At 36.7% G+C, this 6,624-nt stretch overlaps 1 long non-coding RNA gene across 1 annotated transcript; it reads right to left on the reverse strand.

The window, feature by feature from the left end:
• Positions 1-4,603: 4,603 nt before the first annotated feature.
• LOC131227242 (uncharacterized) lies at positions 4,604-5,831 on the reverse strand. The gene is made up of 2 exons (XR_009162130.1): positions 5,478-5,831; positions 4,604-5,213 (listed from the first exon to the last, which is right to left on the reverse strand). It is a non-coding gene; the product is annotated as an uncharacterized LOC131227242 (long non-coding RNA).
• Between the last annotated feature and the right edge of the window lie 793 nt (positions 5,832-6,624).

Genomic DNA, 6,624 nt, shown 5'->3' on the forward strand with positions numbered 1-6,624 from the left:
TGCTTGTCTCAAATCCAAAGCATAGGTAAGTCCGGAGAAGTAAATGTGTAAATGATACAGCAAGAAATGTGGTATCCTGCAATCCTTTGCAAAGATATCCAAGAGAATAGTTGGGTTTTCTCTGTTGTACAAGGGTTTCACAGCTTTACAATCCAAGCCATCAATGTGATGTCTGACACACTAAATGCCCCACACAACAAAAGTTCCAATTAGAAGAATTATTAATACATGATCCAACCAAATTGGGGCCTATCAGTAGTTTGGATCTTAGAACTATGGGTCCCACTGGTTACTGACTTTAACCTGATTAGAATATCATCGAAACATTTTGGTGGAACATGTTTGTTGCTTGTTTCCTTTGCTTCCCACACACGCACACACTCTCTCTCTCTCTCTGACTGAAACCAAATCTCTCTCTCTAAGAGAGAGAGATTTGGTCTGTCAATCCAGAATATTGATACAAATAATTATACTAAATCCATTTTAATATTAGGAAACAATGCCCATATCACCCAATCCTTGCCAATGAAATGTCTAGCTACAATGATACCTATATGTGCACCATTACACCCTGGTTCATACATGCCAGGTGACCTGACACTATGATTATACTGGTATGCTTATTGGGCAGCCTACCACCACGTGAAAACAATAGATAGTTTCAAGAAAAAAAAAAACCCAACAATATACACTTAATGTATGTATATGGCATGCCTAGCGAGTGAACCATCCCGACTTTTCTAGCAAGATCATCCGAAAGTCTGGCCTATCTTATTCACCTCCCAAATGTACTAAACACATTTTTGAAGAGATGCCTTAGGGTTATCAAGCACAAAAACCTACAAGATATGAAACCTAACTCGAGAAACCCAAATAAGCTTTGAGATATGATTAAGAGTTTAACTATTGATGATTAACAAAGTGAAAAGAACACGACTGATGATATTCTTTCTTGTAGAGCTTGCATATACAATGAGGGTGACTGAAAAATGCGACGTATATAGCTTTGGTGTTGTGGCACTTGAAGTGATGATGGGAAGTCATCTTGGGGAGCTCATCTCCTCTTTGTCATCATCAAGTAGACAAGATACACTGATAAAAGATATGTTGGACCAGCGTCTCTCAGATCCGATGACTGATGTCGCACAGCAAGTCTTAATTGTGGTATACATGGCTCTTGCATGCATTCGGCCAGATCCAGACTCTCGACCAACCATGCGACATGTGGCTCAGGAGCTATCCATTGGTGGGCCTTCTTTCTCGCTACAGCCATTCCGTCAACTGATGGATCTGAAGGTATAGTTGGGTGGATGAAAATCACCAAGCTTGTGGGCATGTGGTGGCATGTACATTATTACTGCGTGTTTATTGTATGAAAATCATCTAGCATAGATAAGTTGTTTTTCTTGTTATGATATGTACATAATTCAGTATGTGGAATCGATGTTTATAAAAAATGTTGTATTTAATAGTTGGTGGTCGAAATCTATATCTAATAAAGTATTTGAAAGAATAAAGATATTTTCTTGTGTGGTGATTATCTTCTAACTGAAGGTTTTCAAGCCAAATAAAAAATCTACCTTCTAGGAATTGTAATCATTTTCCTTATATATACTAATGTATTATGAAAAGTAAAAGAATGAGTTTATTTATCTAAGAGAGATGGTTTAAGTTTTTTGTTTTTTTTCCAAAAGGAAGGCAAGAATAGACTCTCTAATTACCAAGGGCCGAGACCTAATTGAATACAAACAAAAAACAGGGGGCAAAGCCCTTAAAGCAAAGTTAACAAAAAAAAAAAAAAAAGCTCATGTACTAGGCTTGAAACAAGCACCCACACCCCAAGCTAAAAAAAGAATAAAGAAAAGGAAAAGGAAAAGAGTCCATGCTCTGGTCTAGAGAGGGAGAGCCCACATCCTAGGCTATAGAAGAAAATAAAAGAAAATCAAATGAGAAGGTAACTCGCTAGCAAGAATAATTCGAAAAGCAGGAAGGGATTCCTAGACAATCTTAAAGTAAGAGCTTTCTATCACTTTCTAATAATCCAAGGCAAGAGATAAAAGAGTGCACCAACTAATAGACTCATTGTCCATGAAGAAGAGTTTGGAGTAGAGATCTCACACCTCATTATAAACTTCAATAAGAGCATCTAAAATATAAATAATATTTAATTTGGAGATACCAACAAAAAGGTTTCTAGACTTTTATCTCTCAACCTATGCATGCCAACCTCTAAGATAACTCCCTAGATGGCACTTGAGGAGAGAGGAAAGAACATGAGCCCAATTCTTATATCATTTATTTTAATACAAGATATTGTCCACCAAGGGTCGAGATATCTTTGATCATGGTTTTGAAGCACATGAAGACTCACTCTATTATATGATGTGGGGATATCCCAGGCAACAAAGAGCGAGCTTGTGGAATTGACAACAATAACTGCCTAAAATAAAAATGACTCAAGATCTGATATGGTCTAAGAATGGCTTTCTTTTAGAGGGATTTAGAATTGAAAATGCTGTTATATATTCTCCCTCCCAAATATGTCAAACAAGGGTTGGAAAGTAAAACCTGCTCAGCATGTTAGGAACATAACACATGTAACCCTCGATAAGATTTCTAATAGATTGAATAAGAGGGATAAATAGGTAAATGGGATTTAAGTGAAGCTTTTCTCAAATCCAAAGGATAAAGAGATGGTAATTTATAGCTTCTTCAGTTGAAAGAGGAAAAAAGAAGAAGAAGAAGAAGAAGAAAACGATGAATCCACATTCTGGAAATGTGACTAAGATGGTAGTATTGTATCACAATGCAAAGTGTCTATGAATATACTCCAGTCTATATAGGAGCATAATAAGCAACCTATGCATGTCTTCACACGTAACCCTCTTCACACTTACCCAGATACATAGCTCAAGTGGTAGACTGAGTGAAAGATACCTCGTTTCAACACTGAGGTCTTGGTATCAATTCCCTAGAGGGAGTGGCTAACAGTGAAGTGTGAACTGACAATGGGTGTACTAACAAGCTTTTAAAAAAAAAAAAAAAAAAAACCCTATTGTTAAGAGCCCTGAAACTATCCTCAAGAGAGCCTTATGTTGCTTGAATATATCCAAAAATTACATTAATTAGAGAAGCCTCCTCACCTTTGGAAAAGTTTGTCTTTTTTTCTTTTTTTTTCTTTTTTTTAAGAACAGGCATTCCAAAGAACTTCAATTGGCCTTGTTGTAACCATCTTCTCCTTCTTTAGAAGCCCTGTAATAAAATTATTAGTTATGAAGTTGGCATATTTTTATGGCTTCTTGTGGGCTTAGAAAAACAAATAAAGAAAAGATTGGGAATAATTTTTAAAACTTCTTTTATGAATTATTCTTTGAAAAAGGGCCCGTTCAAGTGCTCAGAAAGTATTTGAGTGGAAAATATTTTTCAAGAAAATGACATTTTCTCTAATTGTGAGTTCACCTTATGGTGGAAAACATTTTCCAAGAAAGATTTTTATATATATATATATAGAAAAAAGTTGTATAAAATATTTCCAACCATCCCCTAATAAATCTTCTAGCACCAAAGCTAAAAAAAGCTAATATGCCTCTAATACTATATTTATTGGCAATAAGGAGTATTATATTTGCTATCATATGCAGTAGACCAGACATTAAATGGTGGAAGCAGATACACCGCAAATCTAGGAAAAGACCATTGGACTACAATACACGCAGATTATGCAGGAAATCAAAAGTGGGATTCCCTCCTCACCTGCTTCCCTTTGTGGCTCAGTTTAGTCATAGGTTAGACTGATTCTCAGTGATAAAAGAAAAAAAACAAAGGAAAAAAGAAAAACAACTAGGCACATATGATGGATGGCCTTGATTTCAAGTAACCACACATGTTTTCCACAAACATGTACAAACGAATATACAAAGAGAGATGCTTACATCCAACTGATTGCACATGAGTTATAATATTCACCTAGCAGACAACATGCACTTGTAGTTTGTCATTTATCAGCTAATAAACATTATTCTCTATGATATGTGCAACCTGATCAGTGGATCAGGCTGATTTTTGTACAAGGGTTGGTGTCATGTCTGCCTGCGGGTCAACATGCACGGCCTGTTTCAGAGCTGAGTGAGGAGCATATTAGATGGATAGCCGATCAGGCTCAGGCCGGAGAATGAGGCTCAATTAAGTAAATAAGTTGGGCACATTTTGGGCAAAGCCCAACCTAGCTAAAGTGGCCATACGAGTTATGAATGGGATACGCCAGACAACCCAATCTAACCAGAATCCAAACAAAGTATTAGACTAGTATTCAAATACATAAAATTCCACAACATTTGGTGCAACCAACCACAACCCCCCGGGTTGTAGTCTTTATCAGGTTGGGTCCAATCAAATCAAAATTTGTGCTCAGATCAAGATTGAATTTGGTGAATTTTGAGAGGGTTGGGATGGACCAGTGTATGGGTTATGGGTCAGGATTGGGCCAAAATTCTTAGCTCGTTCAGGAAATGGGTAGGGCTTGGGTAGAGTCTAACCCGACCATTTCTACTCTCAAATACAAATCATGTTCAAAGGCATGAATCAGATTGGGATGTTACTTGGGTGAATGAAAATGGAATCCTTTTTCCCATTCAAATTTACATGGTTGCGGAGGAGAGAGTTATTTGAAAGCTAGTCAAAATAATGCCTACATTATAAAACTCTCATTGAAGCCAACCCCAAGTTGTCATAATAAAACATCCAATACACGTCAATCTCATTCACAATACATTTCTTGCTTACCACTAATATAGCTAAAAGACATTGAAAAACATATCATGGTAATTCTTATGCAAACAACTAATATAGCTGAAGGACATTGAAAATGCTTCAGATTTAAAGAAACGATTTCCTCACATTTGAAGCACTTGAAGTGAGGAAAAAAACATTAAAATTAACAACTTGCTTGGGAGCAAGAAATAGCAATACCTGTAATATTACAATGATGACTTCCCAAAGTTTTAGTTATCGTCTATAAGCCTTGTAGTCACATGAGAACCAGTTTGACAAAACATAAGATAAGCTTAGCTTGAGCTCTTTTTGGAATTGATGTAATTGTGGATACCATCAAACATTATTCATGCTACTGACCTCTACCCTGAAAGAAACACGTCTAACGAAAGATGGATTCTTCATCATCATCTACATGGGCAGGGGATACAGAGGTGTTGAACCTGAACAGAACATAATAAAGTATAAATGAAAATCAGTAAAAGAACATACACATGCAATGCCAAGCATCTACACTGTAAGCAACTATGACACTCCTTATCCAGTTAATAAAATAACAACATGAAACATTCCTTGTTGAGCCATTTCATCAAACAGTTAGCATGCATGAAATATAGGAGGAAATTTTTTATTATTATTTTTTTTCCTTAAAAGAAGAAAAAGAAAAGGAAAGAGGAACAATCCACCACAACCCAATCTACCCATACCCTACTCATCTTCGAGCACACTGAGATTCAACAGCAAATCACCATCACCACATCTTCAACCAGCTGCCACAACTCTGCGGCACACAACTGCCGACCCCATCAAAACCTCTGCTTTCACCCTCTCCATTTGGCATCACCATCACCACAACTCCACCTGCTGCCATTACAGATCCATAAAAAATCCATCAAACCCTAGAAAACAAAAAAGGAGAAGAACAAAAAGCATACTGTCTAAACAAGCATCAGAAGGTAGACAGAAATATCATCTATTGGAACAGGAAGAAGTGTATAAATCCATTAACAACGGAGGTACAGTTATAAATCCCTCAAGGATTTGAAATACTTCCGGACATAGAAAAATCCCTAATTAGGGTTTCAACATTGAAGTAGGGTTTCAACATTATAAATCCCTAATTAGGAAATCACTAAGGTTGAAATTGATGAAATCTAGACTCATACCTATTTCAGATCTTCGTCTAAGCCCTAAAATTAATGGCAGCTCGCGAGAGAGAGAGAGAGAGAGAGAGAGAGAGAGTCGGGGGTAGGAAGAAGCTGAGAGTCGGGAGAGAGAGAGAGAGTCGGGAGCGAAATGGAAATCGTATTTTGTTTTTGTTTTTGTTTTTGTTTTTATATAAAAACATCCGTGGGCCCGCTTTTAAATAGCGCCGGTGCATGATGCAACCAAAAGTGCCGGTTTTACATAGTTTTGTTGTAGTGCATTAATACTAACCAGATATGAAAATGACACCCACCATTGAAAGCCTCCTACGGTCCATTGTGATGGTTGGTCACATAGACATGGATGAAGGGAAAACATAAATATCATCGGGATCCAAAGCTTTTGTGGTCCCTAAAAGAATTTTAAAGGTGCTCACGGCCTGTTTGGGAGTATAAATTTGGAACCCTCTAGATTCAAAACCCCCTGGATTTGAAACCCCCTAAATTTGAAATCCTTCAATTGTGTTTGCCACTATGGATTCAAAATCCCCCTTGATGCATGGTATATTTATTGGGGTTTGAATTTAATTATTAAATTAAATTTAATATTTTTAATTATTGTACGCATGTAATGTTTGACACAATAGTTATAATAAGCCTGTTGAAATACATACTTTGCCCGAAAATGATGAAATTCTAAGTCTCATAT

This window comes from Magnolia sinica, chromosome 15, assembly GCF_029962835.1.
Source record: "Magnolia sinica isolate HGM2019 chromosome 15, MsV1, whole genome shotgun sequence".
NCBI lineage: Eukaryota > Viridiplantae > Streptophyta > Magnoliopsida > Magnoliales > Magnoliaceae > Magnolia > Magnolia sinica.